This window comes from Mchenga conophoros, linkage group LG14, assembly GCF_057382185.1.
Source record: "Mchenga conophoros isolate Kocher_MC1m ecotype Shallow Benthic linkage group LG14, M_conophoros_male_GT1.1, whole genome shotgun sequence".
NCBI classification, from domain to species: Eukaryota; Metazoa; Chordata; class Actinopteri; order Cichliformes; family Cichlidae; genus Mchenga; species Mchenga conophoros.
In genome coordinates this window covers 22040449-22053099 of record NC_140539.1, presented here as the reverse complement: position 1 = coordinate 22053099, position 12651 = coordinate 22040449, and the positions used below count along the sequence as shown (strand labels likewise).

At 39.4% G+C, this 12651-nt stretch overlaps 1 protein-coding gene across 3 annotated transcripts in view; it reads left to right on the top strand.

The window, feature by feature from the left end:
* The window catches only part of arhgef12a (Rho guanine nucleotide exchange factor (GEF) 12a), a 43976-nt gene that overhangs the window by 1649 nt on the left and 29676 nt on the right, over positions 1-12651 (top strand). The gene's annotated exons all lie outside the window — the stretch shown is intronic.

Here is a 12651-nt window from a genome sequence, read left to right as displayed (position 1 = left end):
GTTTGTGTGCTAGGGAACAGTCATCCAGTGATCCCTGTACACCTTTCAACATCACTATTACCCCTAAGCCTTTAAAGCTAAACCTCTCCTACACCTATTAAAACAATCTCTGGATTTAGACAAAACCCTAGCTCGGAGAGTAATCATCTTATCTAAGGCAGTTGTCACCTTAAACTAAAAGTTGGACCAGCTGACTAAACATTGTGTCACAGCCTTCAAGAATGCAGCGATGGATGTGTCCAAAACTACCCCAATGTATGGACACGTGTGTCCATCACTGATTTCTGCATTGCATCATGACAGTGGTTTTCGTGCCTGGACAATAAAGAGGTTTTTGTTCTGAAATGATGTTCTCTGGCAGTAAAACAAAAAGTGGAGCTGTTGTATTGCATCAAACCTTCCCACCTGAATGTCACATACCTGCAAGGAGAGAAGGAAGGAGTCAGAATAGAAGGGGAGCTTATTACACCAGGTTGGGATATGAAATACCCTCATGGCTAGAGCTAGAGGGAGGCGAAAGCCCAGCCCTAGTTTTTTTTTTTTTTTTTTTTTTTAATAAATATGACACCCCCCTCCCCCACTGCACTGATGGCAGCAGTGGCTGGCACCAGCTGCTGGCCTGTACTTGGAATTATTGTTCTGTATGTATGGTCTGTTTACATTGTTTTCCACAACAGTTGCTGGTAGTGACTGCACTGATCAATTAGGTTTTTGGTTTGTTGCTTGCTCACTCTTGCCTTATGTGTGTCTGTATTTCCCTGCTTTTGCCTTCGCTCCAGCCATGTGTGGTGTTGTGCAGTTTGTTTTTTTGCTCTGTTGGCATTGGTGGGAGGATGCATTCAGTATCTATTGGGGTTGGGCTGCCAGCCGGTGGGTCAGTTTAGTGTGCAGTTCACTCTTTGTCATAGTGTTCTGCTGATCTCCACGATTTTCCCACACCCCTGAGGCCCTCTCGGGAAGTGGTACTGAGGGGTATACTGCAAATGAAGTTCAACACAACCAGGCTTTCTTTGCATTAGCTGGCTGGACAAAACCTAAAACCCCAGCTGGAGATAACAGGTATCACAACAGTGGTTCTCAACTTTATCTCTTAAGCAGAGCTTTTTGCTTCATGCTCTGTGCTCGGAAAAGCAGTGATTCGTGAGGCATTAGACCCTTTTTCTACACAAAATGACCCCTATGAGTGACACTTACTTCAGTCAGAGATGTTATCATTTGATGATGATAAAATGGTGATTAAAACTAAAAAGAACAGAACATTAAAAAGATAATACTAAAATGCAACGAGATTAATACAGTAGAAAACTGTTAATTTGGTGGTTTTTAGTGCACAGTAAAACAGTTTAATTCAAGTTATTTATTTCATCATCAGACTTGGCAGCAGATCAGAATCAAGTAAAACAATATTTAGACATTTTCTCCATCACCAAATTAATGCATGGGCATATTCAGTGACAATATGACACACAGTTTGCACTTTATTCAGAAATTTAACAGCGCATAACAATCCTATTAGCAGATAATCTATATTGTGCTTAAGACATGCTGTAAATGAAACAATCAGTGGAACCCTGGCACTTTGACTTTAAACCAAAACTCAGAAGATGGCCTGGTCATAAGCAGACTTTTTCACCATGAGTTACCACAGTAATTTAGCCAGGTAAATAGGAAGCTACTTTTATGACACAAACCTTTGACTTGAAGAGTTAAGCTTCGTAATACACCCCCTCCAGTGTTAGGGCTGCTCGATTATGGCAAAAATGATAATCACGATTATTTTCACTGAAATTGAGATCACGATTATTTGACGATATTTATTTAACCCTTTAAGACCTACTATAGAACCAAGTCCACCAGAGCTTATATTATTTTTTTTACATGCTGTAGTGCCATTTGTGGGAGCATTTCAAGTTGCTATACATCAATACAACTGTTATAGCCCATATTTTAATAATATGTATGCATTAAGTGCATAGTAATTACATAAATTGCAAAAAAGTGCAATAAACTACAAAAAAAATTGAAAATCGCTTTTGTTTTGTTTACATATATTTCTACTTGGAGAAATTTAAGAGGCTTATCCCTCAAAACTTTAAATACAATAAAGTTGCAAAAAATAGTTTCCCACCACAGGAAATTTATTTTGAGTGTCTTCATAGTTTTATTTTGGAGATACAGCAATTTTTATATACTGCAGGAAAAACAAAAAACAATCCTATGATGCAAATTTGCAAAGAAAACAGCAGGTGCATCATTTCACTGTGGGAAGTGTTACGAACAGCTGATAGGAACGGCAAAGCGTGTTTCTGGAATATTATGTTTTTGTTCCTGCAAGCGCTTTTTATGCAATTTTTGCAAAGCTATATGTGGAACGAAACCGTGACCGAGGACAAGCTGATGGCATCAGATGTAAGTACAACTCCTCCGGTTTCATATGCAAAACAAATTATTGCGCTAGCTTACACGGTTCAGGTTCTACAGGGATTTAAAAATAGTTACGCAAAACAGAGCGTGCTGCTCTGACCGGCTTTAAAGGGTTAACAATGACTTTAAAAAAATAATATAAAATAGTGTGCAACACCACTGAAGTTTTTTTTTTTTTTTTAAACTCTCTTTTCAACCAACGGCAGTCACTCTCCAAATAACTTCTGCTTAGCTTTCCGAGCTTCCCTCGGGTCCTCTTAATCAGCGGTCTCCAACCTTTTTTGCGCCACGGACCGGTTTATGCCCGACAATATTTTCACGGACCAGCCTTTAAGGTGTCGCGGATAAATTAGGGAGGGGCTAATAATCGGCTCAGTCATTTTTAATGATCGTTGAAAGCCCAGATCGTAATCGTGATTAAAATTCGATTAATTGAGCAGCCCTATCCAGTGTCATTACTAGTAGTAAAAAATAGTCAGTGTTTATCACCCAGGTATTTCAGGTACTTTCAGGGAGGCTGATTGGAGTGTGATTTCACAGCAAAAGTTTTAACCTATGTCTGTAATCAGTTTTCAGCTGACAAGCCTGTCAATAATCATTCAATATCATTGATTCTTACATAAATATGCTCTCAGTTGTGAAGCCAGTATCAGTCACAACCTAATAAAGGCCAAAGTTTTCACATTGTGACATAGCCATCAGCTGAAAACGAGAGATGTGAGATGTCATGATCAGTGAATGTCTGGTAGTTTGCCGTGCTAAAGTCTTTAAAGGGGGAACGGTTAACTATATGTCAACATTGATATATTTCTGTGGGCTAGTTGAGTAATTATATCACCACTATTTTTAATAACAGGACACTGGAGTTGATATTTGCGTCACTGCAGTGAAGTTTGTTTCCTTATGATAAATGTTTTCATGAGCAGTTCTGACAGCCCAGTCTGCTTGTATGCGTCTCCAGTATTTGGCATCCCTCCCCGATAATGCACCATGCCTCTGCTCCATCTAGTCAGCGCTGATACTGAGGAAGCTGCGTCAGCTGCTCTAAACCGTGCATTAAAATGAATTTCCAGCAGTCACTTAAAGCTCTGATCATAAGTTTCCAACTTGGCAACAGAGGAAATGTGCATTTCACCCTAACATGTAACCTGCAAATGAAAAGACAAAGTCCAGCCTCTTAGAAATGTTCTTTTGTGGTGGAAAAAAACTTCAGTTCAAGTGACAATCAACATTTGAAATGAAGCAGGTTGCAGGCTGTAGTTTGAGCTTGCAGGATTAAAAGCTAGTATAGCCTGTAACATCTAGGTAAGGGCGGTCAAGCCAAATAAATTTAAACAGTTTTTCCTGATATGTAATCTTGGTAAACATTTTCTCTTGAGGTCACCTAGGTTGTAGTAATAGATGATGATCTGAGGGTTAGATTCCTTTCAAAGAATGTAGTAAATGAGTATTATTATTATTACATATTTATTTCCCGTGCTGTAGTTTCATGTGTACAAATGTACACATCCATGCACGCACTTTTTCACTGTTTGAAATGAATGTGTGTGTTAGAGAGCATACAATTGACACAAGTTTGACACGTATCTTTCGTTGCAAGTGAGTGAGGCTTGTCTGCTGGCATTATGTTCTCTTCATGCTCTGGACGGGGTAGTAAACTCTCCAGTGTGTCTCATGCTTTCTTCTCATTGGCAGTAGTTATCTCTTTTAGGCTTTTCTGTTTGTTGCTTTGCTATGCTGGTTGGATTGTGCTGTGTTACTTTAAGAAGTACACCAGCCCCTCTTGCAGCAATATATCGCCACCATGCTTTGTGGTTGGGATGGCGTTGCAAGCGTCATCTTTAGTGCTTTAAATATAATGATGGTCATTATGGTCAGACAGTAAAGTTTTTGTTTCATCAAACCAGTTGAAAGTATGTTCTTTGTGTGGAGTCACACATTGTAGTCTGTCTTTTTTGGGGGCAGTAGTTTTTTGCTTGATGAGCAACCTTTCAGGTTATATTGCTATACTTTATCTATACTGCAAATGAGTGCTTTTGTCCAGTTTTAATGCAAGTTGCTTATTATTTTCCAGGACTGATTTTCCATTGTGCATCAGACTTTTTTTGTTTTACATTCATAAGCAGTAGCTACATGTCCCAGTGGTCCCCCCTCGCCCCCCCCCCCCCCGTCAGATTTGATTTCTTGTGTCCCATGATGTTGAGCAAAGAGATCTCAAGCAGAGTTAGAAAGTAGAGCTCATCAAACACAGCAGTGCAATAAATTTTATATTAATAGAGCATTGCATCAAGAATTGGTTTTGATTGTTTTATGGAGGTGATGATTCATTTCAGTGGAAGATTTGGAAGTTGTAGTTCATGGTTGCGCTGTATATTACACTAAAAGCTGTTTTTTTTTTTTTTTTTTTGTTTGTTTGTTTGTTTTATTATTTGCTGTATTTTTTTGTTTCGTTTCTGTTTTTTACATGAATTGGCTGAATGGCTAACACATCCACAGGAGAAAACGAGAATCAATTCAATGATGAGCTGAAGTGCTGCAAACACTTGTTTTTAGATAGCTTTTGATCACATTTAAAAACTAGGTTGAATATTTATTTCTAGTCTAGTGAGTCTTGATGAGCTTTTTTTTTTTTTTTTTTTTTTTTTTTTGGATGGATAGGAAAAGAACATTAATATAGCCTTGCAATTGTAGCTGTGTCTTCAGCATCTGCACCACACTGGCATGCTGCTTTACATAATCACTTCTGCAGCTGTCCTGTATTTTGTCCTATGTGAGATCTGGTGCATTTACCCCATCTTCTCTGTAATGGATTTAAATGTCCAGTGCTGATTAACAGGCATGGCTTCCTGCTTAAGGGAGCTCAAATATTGCAAAACCGACAATACCAATTATTGCTCTGGTCAGTCTTGTAAGCTTGATTATTTAACAAAAATTTTCATTACCTAAAAAGTCATACATTTGTTGTTTTAGAAAATGTATATAGAAAATGAAAAACAAAATGAAATACATTTTAACAAGGGCTATTGGAGGACACAATGTTGACAAGTTGGACCAGATCATAAAACTCACCTCTCAAGGCTTCCTACAACCTCTGTGGGTGCTGACAGGGGCAAAGAAAGGCCCCAGGCAAGGCAACAGCAACTAGCATGGCGGTAGTAGGGCATTTAACATAGAAGCCCACAGCCAGCCTTTGCAGTGATTGTGAAAGCGAAGAAACAGCAATCTGGAGGCAAATGATTCCATGGGGTTCACCTGTGAAAACGTGAGTATTAGTTTGTCTGGATGGGACAGGATTCTCTTTTCGTCCTCATGACTGGAGCTACATTAAACAGCAAGTGACTTTGTGCTGCTTTTTATTTTTTTAACCCTAACCCTCCCTAAAAGCTCAAAGCACAGCTGTTGCTAAGAAAAGGGGTGTGCTTTGTTTGGAACACAAGAAAAAGAGCTTCTTAGTAAAAAAAAAAATAATGCAACAAAGCAAGCCATTTATCCGGATTGTTTTGTTTGGGTGCACGTTAGAGTTAGCATTGAAATTGTTTTTAGGTTCAATTACATGCTACATGTTTTGTTTTTTGTTTTTTTTTTCCACTTTGTCCCGACCTGGGATATCTAGCAGTCGTGCAGCAAAACCAAAAGATTACTGAATTTTTCTCCAGAATGATAGCAGCGCACACAATGTACCATATAAACCACCTAAAGTCTTCACCAAACAACTGACCGTATTCTTTGTTTTGGTTATTTATATAATGTAAATACGGATCTTAGGACTACTGCTCACACCTGGGTGTCACTTTCGCAGGCACACACCAGCTCTGTTCATTCTCATCCAGCTCTGTTTCACTCTTTTTCAGCCATAATAACATGCATGTCTTTTTACTTTTGCTTTAATCAACCTCTGTCTCCTGTCATTACTACGTTTTATTGTGGTCCATGTTAGAACAGAGAATATTTTACTATTACACCAAAGTACAAATAAAAAGTGGTAAGGTGAAAACTGCAAGCCAGTGAAATTGTCTGGGTCTTTTTCATTACTTTTTTAAGATTATTAAGAATTCTTCTTATCTCAAGCTAATAAAAGGAAAGAAATGTATCTAGGAAATGGCACGAAGAAGACAGAGGGGAATGAAAGAAGCAGTGGCCCAGGGGTGGTGATGTTGGAGGGTGGGTGGAGCCTGGATATTAGCTGGGGCTCTTGAGCATTGAGAGAGTTGGGGGTCTGTCACCCAACTATGTGATGTTGATGCATGTGGACACCCTCTACTGTCCTGCACCTCCTGTGCTGTTAAGCAGAAGAGCTTCAGGGCTCAAACATTACTTTCACTTCATGAAAGACAGGATCACAACAGTAAAGAAAAGGGGGACGAGGAAACAGAGCTGTCTTACCCAAGTGTCAAGTTCTCACATGTCCATGTAAGGGCTTTGTGGGCTTAAACTAGGCTGCTGCCTTCAAGCTATCTGTGGCAGTGAAGAAGCCATACTATTATGCTCAGCGCTCCAATAGATTTGAAGATAAATTGCTTTTACAGTATTTATTTCTCAGAATGTCAAGTTGATAAAGAAATTATAACTTAATTTCTAGTACTTTTTGGATCCAGTCTTTGTCTAAAATAACCGGAAATGGATAGTTGACATTAAAGAGCAGCATCCCGGCTGTAGCTCATTGGATGCATTTTACTTGCCATGCTGAGAGTCCTCAGGATGGAGATGCTCTAATTGAATGTTTTCTGTGTTTGCTATGAAAGGCTGTATTGTAGAGAGAGCCAGCAACATGCCACTGCACTGTGATTAATCTTACACTGCCTGTTTCAGCTGATTCAGAGATGACTCAGACTGACACACGCCTGCTTTCTTTTCTTTCTTTTTGGGAAGGGGGCTGGCTACAAGAACCATTGTAAAAACACAAGTTGAATTACCTACCCACAGTTTTTTAATTGGATAACATTTCTTTGATAGCAGATAGCCAAAACAAAAAAGGAAAGGCAGGACAGGGAATACGTGGTGATACCTTTTCTTCAGTCTTCTGTTTATATATTCTTGTAGGCCAGTGAATATCCCTAGGATAGACTGTTTCCCTTAGTGACAAATTATTTTTGAAATTATCTTGCTTTTCTTGGGCTAAATTGCTTTAATGAGCATAATGTCCTTGAATGAATATTTTATGATCTTCAACCTGAAAAGATGATTAGCGGGGGGAAAAATAATGTGTCATCCGCACATTAAAAGTCTTGTGAGTTCAGAGAAGTTGCTCATTGATTGGAAAAGTTTGCCATTTGTTGTATTAGGCCTCATAACTTCAAGTGTTTTGGCAGAGTAGCATATTCAGCCACCTTCCTTCCTTTCCCAGTGCTCGAGGACAGCAGACAGCATAGCGTGAAGAAATGTCTATCCCCCCGGCCTTCATGTCAGGAATCCTGATGAGGTTTATTGGGGCAGAAAGGGCACAGTTTTCCCCCTGAGGCTGTAGCTTGAGCTCCAAAGCTATTGGTCTTGTCTCTCCAGTACACACCACACCTCCCTTCCTGTCTCCCTCACTCTCTCTGTCTCATACACTTACTTAATCCTTTTTTCTGTAAATCCATATTTCAGTGTACAAAGCACCACATGGTAACACTGCTTAGGTCACATATTGAAAGTGACATCATTGCATTTGACATGAGGTTAGGGTGAAGTGCAGACAGTGGTTTAAAAAGAGAAAATGATGGTGTGTGTGTAGAGAACCTCTTTGTCATTGGCAGGGAAGCATAGGGAATGACGTCAAGCAGACTGTTTTTTTTTTTTTGTTTGTTTGGTGTGTGTGTATGTGTGCACCCAAATTGTGTGACTCAGGTATATAGATTAGATAACAAGCAGTGTCTTTGTGTTCTCTCTTATTGGCCAGCTGCAGGCATGAATCAGACTGTTCACGTGACTGTATTATTACACAGTGGAGATGAAATCTTACTTCTAAGGAGGTGAGGTGGGGAAAAAAGCAGATTTTGCCAGTTTCATAAAGTACTTGGCTGGCCAGTGGCATAATGTAGTACTGATATTCAGCTGAGGACATGGTGCCATCACCACAGACCTGCAGTCCAGCTCTGCCAAATTTTCCAAAGAAATCTACCATCTCAGGGTGTGTAGCTGTGTGATGGTGTACACTTCAACTCCTGGAATTGACACACCTCAGTCTGATCTCTGCAGGCAACTCCCAAAGTGTCCAATCCTACACTAGTAACAGACAGGCACCACCCCTTTTAGCCCCAACAACACCTGGCTGTGCTGTGAACTGTATTGCTTTGCTTCTGGTAGGGGACTTGCATTACTGCAACTTCCTTTAATGGAAGTTACAACAGCAGCTTTGTATGACCAGAGATAGTAAAGGTAATGCTTGGTTTATGAAGCCAACTGTGTTTCCTAACTTGATGCATCCTGCCAGATCTTACCCTGAGTTTAAAATGTTTTATTTTTCTCTGTTGGCACACAAAACACATTATAATGCACATCTGAGATAAACTTTAATAATCTCCCTAGGTCTGCTTAGATTAATTCTAAGAGGAACCGAGAGTAATCCGAAGTATTTCCTCTGAATCTTGCATTACTTTGCCTAGTTCCTTATGTACTGTTTCCCTTCCTCTTTAGTGTGGGAGACCTGTGCACAGAAATGGCTGTGCATCAGAGCTCCCTTAGAGCTGTTTGTCCTCCCTCTTTCTCTTCTTTTTCCTCTCTCCACGGGCTGGTCTGGTCCCGGCCTCTCTTGCTGCCACTGTTGCTGCAGTTGGCCCAGCTCTGCCACAGTTTTCCATCAAAACACCAAACCTCAATGGAGCATTCAAGCCCAGGCCCGCTCCAGTGCTGCCCCTCCCTCCTATCCCACCCTGTTCTGACTCTGCCTTCTTTCTCCCTTTCTCGCTCACTGCACAGTTAATGGCCCCGTCCAGGAAGAGGTTCCTCACTTAGACTTTATATAACTGGATCTGAAGTATTGAATGAAGTGTGAGTGTTGTCTGTGAGATTTCATAGGGGGGAAAAAGCTGGTTTTAGCAAGTTGGTTTTGTAGCTTCTCTTAGATCTACATGTAAGCTGTGATCTAAAAATGTTCTAACAAAACCACAATGTAGAAGAATTAAGTTGTTGTCAGTTGTTGTAACAGGATTCACACGGTCCAAGATGGGTTTTTTTTTTTTTTTTTTTTTTTTTTTTATTACTAAAAGGCTGTTTAGAGTGTTGCATCAGTGTGCAACTTCTGCAAGCAGACTCAGAAGCTGTTTTGTTTAATACTTAAACAGAACCGCATATTTTCTGTTCATATCATGCGGTTCTTTGTATGTTTTTGTACTGCAACCAGTGATTATTAACACTCAACCAGTGATTATTAACACAAGAGTCTTTTATACTCTTGTTTGTTCTAGCAAATCTAAAAAAATGAAAAATGCTTTACTTGTTTTATACAGTCCTTGAAACCTGACATAAACTATTAATGGAGACTTGATAAGAATTAAAACTTTGCATAGTTTTCGTAGTATTATCAGGGGAGGAGGGGGCGTGGAGATTATACACTGCTGATCGGCAAAAGAGTATGTACTGTGAAGTTATGGGCTTTAGTGTATGTCAGTAATACTTTTCACTAGAGCAGGGCGATATGGCCAAAAATATTTATCACGATATATATTTGAAAATTTGCGATAACGATATAACCGACGATATAATTGATGCGAGACAAAATATAACTCCACAACATTACTAGCGCAAAAAGACAACCTTCCATTTATTTTCACTTAAACAAGAAGCTGGTTTTTATGTACATTAAAGCTTTATAAAAATGTAACAGTGCAAATGCAAATTCCTTGCTGAAAGTTTAACCAAAAGGCATTTCCAGTAGAAATGGGCTGACATATCCTGAGCATAACCATGTATAATATCCACTGAAGTTAAAAAGAGGTGCTTTGCAACATTAAACTGCAGTGTGCAGTACGCATTTTTCGGACCATAAGGTGCACGGGATTATAAGGCACATTAAGTGAAACAAAGCAGTCAGATAAATCAAACTTTATTAAACTCATTCTTCTTGCTTCCTCCACTTCTGTACCATTGATTCATTAATGTTGAATTCTCTGGCAGCTGCTCTATTCCCATGTTGTTGCAGTATATTAATGACTAACCTCGTATTGTGGATGGATTATCTCAGTTGTTCTCCTGACTGAAGTTTGGTCCGTTTACAGCATCCTGCCATGCGATTGCATTTGTCTCTAACCATGAAGAACCTTCACGTTAACTTTTATAAGTGGAAAAGTGTTAGTGTTCGTCCTCCAGCTTCACTGTTTATGTTATGCTAACATAGCTGTGTCGCTAGCGATCACGTAGCACATCATTATATACCAGCTAGCCCAACTTCAGTAACCCTACAAACGTCACTGCTGTTTAGTTTCCTGTCTTCATTTATGTTGGAAGTGATAGCAGAGCTGTAAGTTTGATTTTTTTCAGAAATCTCTCCGTCAGAACATGCTATATCATGCTTAGGTAACTAGCGAAACTAGCGAGCTAACTTCCGCTAGCTTCCTGCTAACTTCTAACTCCGTTAAATGTAATAACTTTTGTTTTCATGGATGCCTGGAAGTTAAACTTTATAGTTACACCTGGTAAAGCAGCAATGCTGATCGTTTTATTAAAGATGAAAGAATTTAGACAGTTTTTAACTCTAAGTGATGCTGCAGTGTTCGTTTGACCTGAAGCATACGGAGTTTAGGACCCAGATTACTCCCAGATTTGAGCATCTTAGTCCGACAAATATGACAATAACGACGGCCGCTTGCATGTTCTGCAAAAAAATGTGCTTTGTTGTGTATCTGACGGACAAACACCAAACCAGTTCCACATCACGGAAGTTGCACCATTTTTACAAACCAATTCTGGTTCATCTGTTTTACTCAACAATCGGCCATGTGCGTATGAAAACAAAGGCACTGCACATGCGCGTTTTACTCCCATTCTATCGCGATATTTCATTTTCCTATCGTTGCCTAACATTATACCGGTATTACCGTGAACGGTATAATATGGCCCAGCCCTACTTTTCACTACAAACTATGAAGTGAGACCCTATAGTATGAACAGACTTGCAGGCTTTGCAGTCACTACAGTCAGAATCTATGCCACAGCAACCAGCTCTTATCCGAATTTGCTCATTCACAACTACTCTTTTTCCTTTTCATTGTTTAACTCCAGCTAGTACAGATATTGTTAGACAAACCTGAATTGTAAGCCTGAGCTACACTCCCAATTGTAAGCCTGAAACACTCCTAGTGCAGCCAATTAAGATACTTAACTATCCACGTGGCCATGACAATTGCTTTTCTTGGACAGTAACCCTTGGGTTAGTGTTATGAATGCATGCTGTTGTTGTAAATCGACAAACCAAGGTAGCATTGTTTTTGGACCAAAATCCACGTTCCACTTAATACCACTTTTCAGTTTCCCTTTAACTACAGATGTGATGAGTTGAATATAAAAGAAGAACCAATTACACTATTTAATGTATTTCCAGTTTACTCTTTATCTGAACAGTCCTAAGATTACAGCTTTAATCACTTATTAATATTTTTCATGCAGAAAAATATATATACCGTATTTTCCGCACTGTAAGGCGTGCTTAAAATCCTTTAATTTTCTCAAAAACTGAAAAGCCGGACCGCTTGATGGATTGTCTGAACATTATGGCTACCGTAGTCAGGACCCTCACTGAGTAATCTGTGTCCAAAACTCTGTCCATTTCAGGTCCCAAAGTCAAACGAACACTGCGGCATCACTGAGAGTTAAAAACTGTCTAAATTCTTTCATCTGTAATAAAATGATCAGCGTTGCTGCTTTACCGGGTGTAACAATGAAGTTTAACATCTAGGCATCCATGAAAACAGAATTTATTACATTTAACGGAGTTAGAAGTTAGCAGAAAGTTAGCTCGCTAGTTTCCACTTAAACATGATATAGCATGTTCTGACTGAGAGATTTCTGAAAAAATTAAAGCCTACAGCTCTGCTATCACTTCCAACATAAATGAAAACAGAAAACTAAACAGCAGTGATGTTTGTAGGGTTACTGAAGTTGGACTAGCTGCTATATAATGATGTGCTACGTGATCGCTAGCGAGCTATGTTAGCATAACAAACACAGTGAAGCTGGAGGATGAACACTAACATTTTTCCACTCGATAAAAGTTAACTTGAGGGTTCCCGATGGTTATGGACAAATGCAATC